Genomic DNA, 13,398 nt, shown 5'->3' with positions numbered 1-13,398 from the left:
GTTGTGCACCTGAAACTAATATATTATATGTCAACTATCCTTTGATTAAAAAAGAGGTAGCTTTGGAGTCAAACTGCCTGGGTCCTCCTCTCAGATCTGGTCCTCATCTGTAAATAATGTTAATAATAGTACTTACTTCATAGAGTTATCATTACAAGAGGTAGTTCAAAGGACTTAGCACATAGAAAATATAAATGTTAGCTGATATTATTTTCCTTAACACAGACTAATACTTAGAAATTTTAGATTATTCCATTAAAATAAAGATTTAACCTTCAGATTAAAAAATACCTCCTCTTCTAGATTGTTCTCTTCCCTAAGTCCTACAAGAATGTGCTTGCTCTTCCAGGAATTGGTGACGGTCAAGGATGAGGAAATGGACTTCACTCATGTGGAAGAAGAACAGCTGAATTCTGCCCAAAGGTGCACGGGCATGGATATGAAAGTGGAGAATTGTGGGAGCCTGGTATTTTGGGGTAAGGAAGTTATTCTGTAATGCAAACTCCTTACTGGGACATAAGCTTCTTCTGTAACTAATGGCATCGAAAATGCCACAGTTTTGCTTCAGATCCAGAAAGCATTAATGCCCTAGGAGATCCCTGATCACTCTGGGCTTACCAATGGCTTTTCTCTTTCAGCAAGTAAAAGTTCACTGTCTCCGGTATTGAAAAATGACAGTTTCATTACATTGGTTTTAAGATTTATAAAGTTACAGTAATCAAAACTGTGTGGTTCAAATGAATGGAACAGAACAGATGATCCAGAAATAGACCTACACATATATGGTCAATTCATTTCTGAAAAAGATGCAAAAATCAATTCAACGCTAAAAGGAGAATCTTTTCAGTAAATGGTACTGGAACAATTGGACATTTATATGCCAAAAGAAAAATCTATATCTCCCACCATACACGTTACTTTCAGTGGATCACAGACCTAAGTATAAAACGTAGAGGAACAGTTAAAGACAGTCTTTGCGACCTTTGTAAGGCAAAATTTTATTAGATATGATATCAAAAGCTCAATTCAATAAAGCCATCTGGGTCTTAGGTTTGCTTTCTTGGAAGGTTTTTAACCTTGAATCCTGGTCCCTTGCTAGAGATAGGACCATTCAGATGATATGTTTCTTCTTGAGTGAGCTCTGGTAATGATTTACCATCTTTCATTCCTGATATTGGTAATCTATATTTTCTGTTTTAATTTTATTCATTTTCTTAAGAGTTTAAAATTTTATTGGTCTTTTCAAAGAACTGACTTTTGATTTCATTGATTCCTTCTATTGTTTTCTGTTTTCACTTTTATTCATTGATGCTCTTTTTTTTTTAAGATTTTATTTATTTATTTGACAGAGAGAGATCACAAGTAGGCAGAGAGGCAAGCAGAGAGAGAGAGGAGGAAACAGGCTCCCTGCCGAGCAGAGAGCCCAATGCGGGACTCGATCCCAGGACCCTGAGATCATGACCTGAGCTGAAGGCAGAGGCTTAACCCACTGAGCCATCCAGGCGCCCCTTCATTGATGCTCTTGTCTTTACTATTTTTCCCCTTTGCTAACTTTAGGTCTAATTTTCTCTCCTCCCTTTAGTTTCTTAAGGTAGAAGCCTAATCACTGGTATATGATCTTTTTTCTCTTTTTTTTTTTTTTTTTTGAGATTTTATTTGACAGACAGACAGAGACCACAAGTAGGCAGAGAGGCAGGCAGAGAGAGAGAGAGGAGGAAGCAGGCTCCCCACCAAGCAGAGAGCCCGATGCGGGGCTCGATCCCAGGACCCTAGACCATGACCTGAGCCGAAGATAGAGGCCTAACCCACTGAGCCACCCAGGCGCCCCTCTTTTTTCTCTTTTAACATGAACATTTAATGCTATAAATTTCCTTCTAAGGACTGCTTTGGCTGTATTCCACAATTTTGATATGTGGTGTTTTCATTTTTTTAAAAAGATTTTATTTATTTATTTGACAGATAGAGATCGCAAATAGGCAGAGAGACAGTCAGAGAGAGAGAGAGGAGGAAGCAGGCTCCCTCCTGAGCAGAGCACCTGATGCGGGGCTTGATCCCAAGACCCTGGGATCATGACCTGAGCCGAAGGCAGAGGCTTTAACCCACTGAGCCACCCAGGTGCCCCATGGTGTTTTCATTTCTGTGGTTCAAAATAACTTCTATTTTTACTTGTCACTTCCTCCTTGACTCATGGGTTATTTACAGGTTTCCAGATTTTAGGTGATTTTCAATAAAATTTGTTTTCAATTCTGTGGTTTGGTTCTGTGTGGTCAGAGATACTTTGTTTGATTTCAGTTCTTTTAAATTTCTGAGATTTGTTGCATTACCCATAATATAGTCTTGGTGAATGTTCCATGTGAACTTGAAAATAAATTTAATTAGGTCAGGTTGGTTGAGAGTATTCAGGTCTTCTGTATCCTTACTGATTTCCTGTCTACTGGCTTCTACTGATTACTGACAGAGAAGTGTTGAATTTTCCGATTACAATTGTGGGACTGTCTATTTCTCCTTTTAGTTTTATCAGTTTTTGCTTAAAGTATTTTGCTTAATGTACCTGAAACTCTTTTGTTAGATGTATACACATAACAAATTATCTTCTTGGTGAATTTTTTAATGTCCCTCTTTAACCTTGGTAATATTTATTTGGAATTTTATTTTGTATGATAATAATATAGCCACTCTGGGTTCCTGTTTGCATAGTATATTTTTTCTACTTTTAAAAACCTATTTAACGTAAGTTTCTTGTGGACAGCATATACATTGGATCCATTTTTTAAAATTAATTAATTTATCTGAGAGAGAAAGAGAATGAGCAGGGGGAGGGAGAGAGGGGGAGGGAAAAGCAGACTCCCTGCTGGACAGGGAGCTCAACACGGGGCTTGATCCCAGGACCCTGGGATCATGACCCAAGCTGAAGGCAGATGCTCAACAAACTGAGCCACCCAGGTGCCCCGTCACCAGTTCTTTTACAGAACAAAGATAAACTGTCAGGAGCAAGAGGATAATTGCGTGAAAATATGTGATGTGATTGAGGTGCTGTCACTACATCAGCAATTATATTATATGAATACATCAAATTACCATGTTGTGTACCTTAAATTTACATGTCAAGTATATTTCAATTTTTCTAAAAAAGCAATGAATACCATGGACTGGATGAGGTCTTTTTTTTTTTTTTTTAAAGATTTTATTTATGTATTTGAGAGACAGGGAGATCACAAGTAGGCAGAGAGAGAGGGGGAAGCAGGCTCCCTGCTGAACAGAGAGCCCGATGTGGGGCTCAATCCCAGGACACTGGGATCATGACCTGAGCCAAAGGCAGAGTCTTTAACCCACTGAGCCACCCAGGCAGCCCCTGGATGGAGACAATGTTGTGGGGGATGGGGAGGGGCAACAAAGGAGAGGTTAGACTGAATACCAAGAAACATCAACATTTAAGAAGAAGAAACAGAAGAAGTCCCAAATAAATAGAGATCAGGAGTAAACCCTTGACAGCTTAGAATCACAGAAGTCAAGAGAGAACACATGTCAATTATATCTGAATGAAGTTGGGGAAGAAAAGCGGTGGGGGGGATGTTGTTAGGAAGGAGGCATGGTCACCACTGTCAAGTGCTGTTGAGAGGCCAAGCTAAACAAAGAATGAAAACAATCCACTGGATTTGGGTGACCTATAAATGGTTAGTAACTTCAGTGAGAGCAGTTGCAACTGAGCAGTAGGGAGAGAAGTGAGAACAGGAGCAAGGATGTGATAAGAAAATGTATGAAACCTTTTTGAGAAATTTGGGTATGACAAAAAAATAAGGAAGAAAGAAAGGAGGAAGAAAGGAAGGGAAGAAGGAGAAAAGGAAGGAAAGGAGGGGGCAGTGGTTAGTGGAAACACAAAACCGTATTTAAAGTGTATGGTAAAAAAATAATAAAGTGTACGGTGAACATGAAAAAAATCTGTGCCTTTAAAAAGGGACTGGAGTGGGGCACCTGGGTGGCTCAGTCAGTGAAGCGTCTGACTCTTGATTTTAGCTCAGACCATGATCTCAGTGTTGTAAGATTGAGCCCCCTCACTGGGCTCCATGCTGGGCATGGAGCCTGCTTTAAATTCTTTCTCTCCCTCTCCCTCTGCCCCTCCACCCCCTGCCCCTTGCTCTCTCTCTCTCAAGAAAGAAAGAAAAAGAAAAGAAAAAAGGGTGGGGGGACCAGAGGGAACTATTTAAAAAGTCAGAAAGTGGTTATTTCTGAGTGATTATTAGAAGTGATTTTTTTTTTGTCTTGTACTTTTCCAAAACTGCCCAATCTCAACTTTTCCTCTTTCCACCCTTCCTCAGATATTTTATATCCACATTTATTCTCATCCCGCCAGCCTCTCCTCCTTCCTGACTTGTCTGCTCAGTTTTCCATTCTCTTAGGTAGACCCTCCTCCTTGTCCTCTTCTTGTGTCTTGTATTAGCCATTCTCCCATCTCTGTTAGTCCCTGAGATTCCCTCTGCCATTGCCAGGAGGTGCTTTCTGAAAACATGCTAAAAACATGTTTAATAAGTGTTATTTTTATTTTCTTTTCCTCTTGCCAACTCAGTCATTTTTTTTTTCTTTCAACACAGAGAACACAAATATTTGTACTTTTTGTTTGTTTCAGATTCCGAATCTATACCTGAAACTAAAGAATACTTTCCAAAGCAGGGACTTTATGATGAAATGTCATCGGAAAGAGATCTGATAATGGAGAGACTTAAGAAGGATGAGTCCTGGGACTCCAGACTGATAGAAACCTGGCAATGTGAAGACACATTAGAAAGGCGGCAAGGAGATCAGAGGAAAGATTTAAGGCAAATCCTAATTAAACGCAAGAAAAACCCTGTGGAGGATTGTAGTGAAACTGGTGAAAGTTCAAGCCCAATTCAACATCACATTTACTCAGTGAAAAAGCCTTGGAAGTGCAATGAATGCGGGAAGGCCTTCAGTTACTACTCAGCCTTCATCCTCCATCAGAGAATTCATACTGGAGAGAAGCCCTATGTGTGTAATGAGTGTGGAAAGGCCTTCAGTCGGAGCTCATCACTTATTCAGCATCAAAGGATTCACACTGGAGAGAAACCGTATGAGTGTAACGAATGTGGGAAGGCTTTCAGTCATCGGTCAGCCCTCATCCAACATCATATCATTCATACTGGAGAAAAGCCCTATGAGTGCAATGAATGTGGGAAGGCCTTCAACCAAAGCACATACCTTATTCAACATCACAGAATCCATACTGGAGAGAAACCCTATAAGTGCAAGGAATGTGGGAAAGCTTTCAATGATACCTCATCCCTTATTAAACATCAAAGGGTTCATACTGGAGAAAAACCCTATGGATGTACAGAGTGTGGGAAAGCCTTCAGTGACAGGTCAGGGCTCACTCAACATCAGAGAACTCATACAGGGGAAAAGCCATATGAATGCAGTGAATGTGGGAAAGCCTTCAGTTACTGTTCAGCTCTTATTCAACACCAAGGAACCCATACTGGAGAGAAACCTTACAAATGTAATGAATGTGGGAAAGCCTTCAGTGACCGCTCAGCTCTTGTAAGACATCAGAGAATTCATACTGGAGAGAAACCTTACAAATGCAAAGAATGCAAGAAAGCCTTCAGCCAGAGCTCATCTCTTACAAAGCACGTGAGAACTCATACTGGAGAGAAACCGTATAAATGCAATGATTGTGACAAAGCCTTCAGCCAGAGTTCATCTCTTATTCAACACCAGAAAACCCATATGGGAGAAAAACACTACAAGTGTAAGAAATGTGAGAAAACCTTTAATATGCGATCAGCCTTTCACCAACACAAAGAAATTCATGATGAATAGAATGCAGTAAATTCACGAAATAACTATGTAGTCTCAGGGCACCCAGGTGGCTCAGTGGGTAGGGCAGGCAACTCTTGATCTGTGGGTTGTGAGTTCAAGTCCCATGTTGGGCGAGGTTTTACTTTAAAAAAGGGGGGGGGTTATGTATTTTCTCCTAATTGTGTAGACCTGTTCTAAGTATTACAGGTTATACTACAAAAACATGAGCCTGTGTCATGCAAAAAATAGCTCTCTTCCTTGAAAGGTTATTAGGTAGGGGAAGAGGACAAGAGATACAGTAACGAATCCCAAAAAGCTGAAGCAGTACAGAGAAATCCTAGAGAAGCACAGAAGTGTGCTTCTGTGCAAGTGTGGTTCAGTCAGAGAAACAGACTCAGAAGCTAAGCATCTGATATTATAGAAAAACGAATCAGAGGAGAAGCCTGACCAGTACTTGAGGCTTATGGCTCTCTAAATAGTAGTTTCAGCCTGGAGCCAAGTGGGGAGGATTAGGATCCCAAGGAGGAAAATCACCAGAAAGTTTCTCTAGAGAAATAGAGAGGGAAAAAAATTGAAGCCCAGGAAATCCTCCTTTTCTCTGTCCCCACACTCCACATTTTCACTTGCACACTTGCAAACATTTATACTAGTGATTGTTAACCCTGGATGTACACTGAAATCATCTGAGAAGCTTAAAACACACACACACACACACACACACACACACACACACACACCTGGCTTCCAGCCCCAGAGATTCAGATAAAATCCGGACTAGGGGGGTAGCCTGGGCATCGGGAATTTGAAAACTCCTCAGGTAGTTCCGATATGCAACCAAGATTAGGAACCACTGAATTAGGCTCTTCCTGTAAAGGATCAATTCAGTAAGGTAGGAGGAGTACAGGCAGCTTGAAAGGATAATAACAATCTATATCAGCTTTCAAGAGCTCTTTGTGTCCTTATTTCTGCCTTTTCTTTCTTTTTTTTTTAAGATTTTATTTATTTGACAGACAGAGATCACAAGTAGGCAGAGAGGCAGGCAGAGAGAGAGAGAGAGAAGCAGGCTCCCCGCTGAGCAGAGAGCCCGATGCAGGGCTCGATCCCAGGACCCTGGGATCATGACCTGAGCCGAAGGCAGAGGCTTAACCCACTGAGCCACCCCGGCGCCCTGCCTTTTCTTTCTGTTGCTAATTACAAAATGTCCCCTTCCTTCCTTCCCCCCTTCCCTCCTTCCTTCCTTCCTTCCTTTTCTTTCTTTCTTTCTTTCTTTCTTTCTTTCTTTCTTTCTTTCTTTCTTTCCTTTCTTCCTTTTTCCTTCTTCCTCCCTCCCTCCCTTTCTTTCTTTCTTTCCTGACTTTGGATCCTTTTGTTTGGACCTTTTTAAAATCTTTTTATAAATTTTTTTAAAATAAAGATTTTATTTATTTATTTGACAGGCAGAGATCACAAGTAGGCAGAGAGGCAGACAGAGAGAGAGGAGGAAGCAGGCTCCCTGCTGAGCAGAGAGCCAGATGCGGTGCTCGATCCAAGGACCTTGAGATCATGACCTGAGCCGAAGGCAGAGGCTTCAACCCACTGAGCCACCCAGGCACCCCTTGTTTGGAGTTTTTTGTTTTCTCTGACTTTGTGTGAATTGAGCTGCCTGATACTAACTTCTGCTCTGACCCTCACCCTTTGAGTCTGGATAAAGCTTTCTCAACCACTTCTGCCTATGAGGATCATATATTGTGCTTGCTACCTGTGGTCCAGTGGTGGCAAATATTAACCTTAAGAAACAAGAGGAGGGGGCGCCTGGGTGGCTCAGTGGGTTAGACCTCTGCCTTCAGATCAGGTCATGATCCCAGGGTCTTGGATCAAGCCCCGCATCAGGCTCTCTGCTCGGCGGGGAGTCTGCTTCCCCCACCCCACTCTGCCTACTTGTCATCTCTCTCTCTGTCAAATAAATAAATAAAATCTTAAAAAAAAAAAAAAGAAAGAAACAAGAGGAGGACCTCCACACCAGAAATCAGGAGTGGAGATAAGGTGACTAGGAGGGAACCTCAAAGAGTTGAACCTTTTTTTTTTTTTTTCAAGATTTCATTTATTTGAGACAGAGAAAGTGAGAGAGAGAGAGAGAGAGAGAGCAAGCACTAGTGAGGGAGGAGCAGAAGGAGAGGGAGAGGGAGAAGCAGACTCCTAACTGAGCAGGGAGCCCCATGCAGGGCTTAATCCCACCAGGATCATGACCTGAGTCAAAGGCAAACACTCAATCGATTGAGCCACCAGGTGTCCCCAACGACTTAAACTTTTGATTCCAACTGTATTGTTGGTATCTTAAGAATTTCCTGAAGTTATAATAAAATTTAGTTGTTTGCACAAATTAATACTGAACTTCAAGGCATGTAGGTGGGAGGAAAGGTCAATTTAAAAAGTTTCTATATTTAATATGACAAAGAATAATAACGCTAAGGAGATTTTTTAAAAAGATTTTATTTATTCATTTGACAGACAGAGATCACAAGTAGGCAGAGAGGCCAGCAGAGAGAGAGAGTGGGGGGGAAGTAGGCTCCCCGCTGGGCAGAGAGCCCGATGCGGGACTTGATCCCAGGACCCTGAGATCATGACCTGAGCTGAAGGCAGAGGCTTTAACCCACTGAGCCACCCAGGTGCCCCAATGCTAAGGAGATTATGAGAAATTACAGATGACTTAAAAAAAAAAAAGAAATTACAGATGATACTGTAATCCCTATAGAATATCCATTAAATGATAATGTAAGTAGAGGAACTAAATTACATGTTAAAAAAAATATTTAATCCAAGGAAGGCGGGAAAGGAGAAAGAGAGGTACAGATGGGACAAATCCTAAACAGCAAAATGGTAGAGCTAAATGCAATCAGTAATTACATTAAGTGTAAAAGAAACACTCCAAATAAAACTCAAAGATTATGACACTGAATAAAGATGCCTGACCCCAGTATATGTAAAAGAGGCACATGTTAAATACAGAAACACAGGTTGAAAGTTCAAAAGATGAAGTGAAAACACTAATCAAAAGAAAGTTGGAGTGGACATATTAATATCAGATAAAATAGAATTCAAGAAGGGTATCATCACAGATACAGAAGGACATTTTGTAATGATGAAATGATCAATTCATCAAGGTTAGGAATTCTTATGTGTAACTGCGTTACAAATAGGATATATGTTAATATTATAAATAAGATTTATAATTTTAAGTTATTAATATATTATGTGCCTCACATCAGGGCTTCCAAAATCACAAGGTAAAAACCAACTGAACTAAATTTTTACAAAGAACAATCCACAATTTTATTCAGAAATTTTAACACTTCCCGGGGTGCCTGGCTGGCTCAGTTGGCTGAACATCTGACTCCTGACTTTGGCTCAGGTCATGATCTCAGGGGTCATGAGATTGAACCCTGTGTCAGGCTCCGTGTTCAAAGGGGAATCTGCTTGAGGATTCTCTCCCTCTGCCCCACCCCCACCACATGCTTGTGCTCTCATGCGCTCTCTCTCTAAAATAAATGTATGAGTCTTTAAAAAAATTTAATAACCCATTCTCAGCAGTTGATAGAACATCTACACTAAAAATACTAAAGATCTAGAAAAGCTGAACAACATTGTCTACCATGTTGAATTGACTGGCATATATAGAATACTTTACACACAATTTCAGACTGCACATTCCCTTTAAGTGCACGTGGAATGTTCACCAAGGTAGGTTATATACTGGGCCTTAAAGCAAGGTCAGTAAATGCAAAGGACTGAGAATATTTTCTACTACATTTAATGAAAGTAGAGATCAATACAATAAGATAGGAAATCCCCAAATATTTGGAAATTTAAATGCCATACCTGTAATTAACCCAAGTAAAAAAAAATTTTTTTAAAGATTTTATTTATTTATTTATTTGAGAGAAAGAGTGAATGAATGAATGAGCGGTTGGGAGGGGCAGCAGGAGAGAGAGAGAGAGAGAGAGAGAGAGGGAAGCAGGCTCCCCACAGAGCAGGAAGCCTGACTCGGCTTGATCCCAGGACTCAGACAGAGACCGTGACCTGAGGCGAAGGCAGACGCTTAACCGAGCCACCCAGACGACCCCAAGTCAAAAAATTTTAAAGGAAAATGGGTTGAAATAATATATATTATCCTCTTTGACTGTAGTAGGATTAATCTAGATACCACCAACAGGTAATGGGGGAAGAAGCCTCAAGTTCCTAGAAATTAAGAAAAACACCATTAAGTAACCAAAGAGAAAAGAAAAATAGAAATTGAAAAACGATTTTTTTGACTGAATAAAAATGAAGATGCAATGTATTCAAACTTGTGGATACAACTAAAACAACATATAGGGAGGGGCGCCTGGGTGGCTCAGTGGGTTAAAGCTTCTGCCTTTGGCTCAGGTCATGATCCCAGGGTCCTGGGATCCAGCCCCGCGTTGGGCTCTCTGCTCAGTGGGGAGCCTGCTTCTCTTTCTGCCTGCCTCTCTGCCTGCTTGTGATCTCTGTCTGTCAAATAAATAAATAAAATCTTAAAAAAATAAGAAGGGAGTCTGCCTCTCCCTCTGCCCCTCCCTCACCGCTCAAGCTCTCTCTCTTTCTCTCTCTCTAATAAAAAAAAAATCTTAAAAAAATACAGAACAGAAATTTTAAAATACAAAGCAGATATACAATATAGAACATCAACAAAGGCAAAGATTGGTACTTTCTGTATGGCTGCTTTTACAAAACAAAGCAAAACAAAACAAAACTGAAAGAACATGCAAGAAAATTACATGTGGGGGTTGGAAGGAACGAAGTGAATGGAGCAGGGCAGAGTGCCACCCTTCACTGTATTTTGTTTTGACTTGAGCCAATCAAAAAATTTTTAAAGATTTTACTTCTTTATTTATTTTAGAGAGAGAGAGAGAGAGAGAGAGAGAGAGCATGAGCAGGGGGGAGGGCCAAAGGGAGAGGGAGGGGAAAGAATCTCAAATAGATTCCACATGGAGTGCAGAGCCACTCGGGGCTTGATCCCAGGATTCTATGAGATCACGACCAGAGCTGAAACCAAGAGTGAGACACCCAACCAACTGAGCCACCCAGGCACCTCTCAAAACATTTTAATACCTATCCAGTGCTATTCCAAGCCATATTGGATACGGAAGCAAAAAGAAACATTATGTACTGCTATATACAAATTGGAAAAGTTAATACAAGCTCCATAATTTAAAAGAATAACTATGGGGCAGGCCCCTGGCTGGCTTAGTCAGTAGAGCATGTGACTCTTGATTTCTGGTTTTGTAAGTTCAAGCCCCTTGTTGGGCACAAGGTTTACTTAAAAAAAATAAAAATTAAAAAAATGACTACATACAAAGTCTACATTGCCCAGTCTGTTTGCATACCATTGTCAATCTGTACAAAGTAGGGTGTGATGGCTTCATGGCCCAGGAACCAGGAGCTGATTGGAAATAACTTCTCAGTGCACAATAGCCCTGGGTTATAAAACAAGCAAGCAACAGCTTGTCTTACTTAAAATTCTGGTATTTTGTCTTTCATCGATTTTTTGTATTTAGAGATTTTTTTTTTAAAATTTTTGCAGGCTCCCTGCTGAGCAGGGAGCCCGATACGGGGCTTGATCCCAGGACCCTGGGATCATGACCTGAGCTGAAGGCAGAGGCTTTAACCCACTGAGCCACCCAGGTGCCCCTAGAGATTTTTTTTTAAAGATTTTATTTATTTATTTGACAAAGATCACAAGTAGGCAGAGAGGCAGGCAGAGAGAGAGGAGGAAGCAGGCTCCCTGCCAAGCAGAGAGCCCAATGCGGGGATCGATCCCAGGACCCTGGGATCATGACCTGAGCCAAAGGCAGAGGCTTTAACACACTGAGCTTCCCAGGTGCCCCTAGAGATTTTTAAAAAAGACTTATTTATTTATTTGAGAGAGAGGAGGGATAGAGAGAATCCCAAGCAGACTCTGAGCTCAGTGTGGAGCCAGACGAGGGTGGGTGGGCTCAGTCCCATGATGCCAAGATCACAACTTGAGCTGAAACCAAGAGTCCACCGCTCAACAGACTGTGCCACCCAGGCACCGCCTTTTTAAAGATTTTTAAAGTAATCTCTACACCCAACGAGGAGTCTGAATTCACAACCCTGAGATGAAGAGTCATATGGTCTACTGACTGAGCCAGTCAGGAGCCCCTGCATTAATTTTGATTTAGAAAATACTGCATTAAAACATTTCTCTTGATCACTGAATTTTTTGGTGCCCTCTTAAGTTTTGCACCCAAGGTGCATGCGTCACTTGTATCACCCTAATCCCTGCCCTGAATGCATTATTTGGGATCATCTGGAGGTGGGAGAGCTGGAATGGAGGCAATTCAGCGATATTCAACATGCCGAAGGAAAGCAAAGACTCATTGTGGACATATTTATTTAAAAACTCATTAAAAAACTATAAAGATATTGGTAGATTTTAGGGAATTCTAAAACTTCATTTGCACTTTTTAAACTCAAAATCACAGCCTGGAGTTACTAGTCAGTTTGGGTCTTCATCTTTGCGACAGAGGAAATCAACAGAGACTTTCATTTGCTACCAATCTCACTCTAGGATTTTCCACTTGGGGGTCTGGAAGCTTCATCTCAAGGGCCCTTTAGGGAACCATATGCCTCCTGACAGGTCCCAAAAACCCCCTATCCAACTACAGCTGCCAAGCTCACCCTCCTCTGCCTCCTCTGATTGGGGATCTCAGCTGGTGCTGTCCGTGCCCGTGGCGAGATTGGTGGGACTATATACATTTCCCCAGGTGAGTGATCTGAAGCTCATTTTCATTTTATCACTCTTTACCCACCAACATGACCAGCCTCCTTGCAGGTTCAACCCAAAGTCGCAGTGCAGCCCCACTCAAAATGTAAATGAGTACACACGCATTCCTCCTGAACCTGGCAAACATTTTCCTGTGATTCACTTTCCTACTTCATAGAGTTGTCATGTGGACGCTGTAAATTAATTCATGTAAAGCATATGGAATAGTCCCCTGGCACACAGGGGAATCCTCAATGAGTTCCAAGATATTATCTATTAGTTTTGGTTACTAAATAAACTTTCAGTAAAAATATATGAATAATTTTAAAGGAGTACCACCATTGGCAAAGAAGTAAAATGCATCATGCAGGTGACCAGGCAAGTGGTTGGTGATAACTTTGTTCATAGTTTCAAGGAAGAAATGAAAAGTTTTTGGGAGTCATGGGAATGAACTGAGAGCCATGGAAAAACAGCAAAAAGAAGTTCAAGGAAATAAACTATACAACAAGATATTGAACAGATGTTCAAGCCAGCCAAAGCCTAGAATCTTCATGTATTTGCTGAAAGGAGCTGAGTAAGGAATCACTTAAATGATTTAATCCGAGTCTAGTCCCCCTGGAGAACATGACTGTACTGACTGCATAGACTTCCCACGTATACGTACTTGCTGAGTGCAGGTGTTCATACAAAATCATGCATACTGTACTTTTGGGGTAAGGTAAAGGATTTTACAGGAATAATTTCAAAGTCCTTTGATTTAGCTTACCATCTAATTTCAGAACCTACCCTCCTCTGGTGTATTT

This window comes from Martes martes (genome assembly GCF_963455335.1).
Source record: "Martes martes genome assembly, chromosome: 18".
In the NCBI taxonomy this organism is placed as follows: Eukaryota; Metazoa; Chordata; class Mammalia; order Carnivora; family Mustelidae; genus Martes; species Martes martes.
This window is presented reverse-complemented; position numbering follows the sequence as displayed.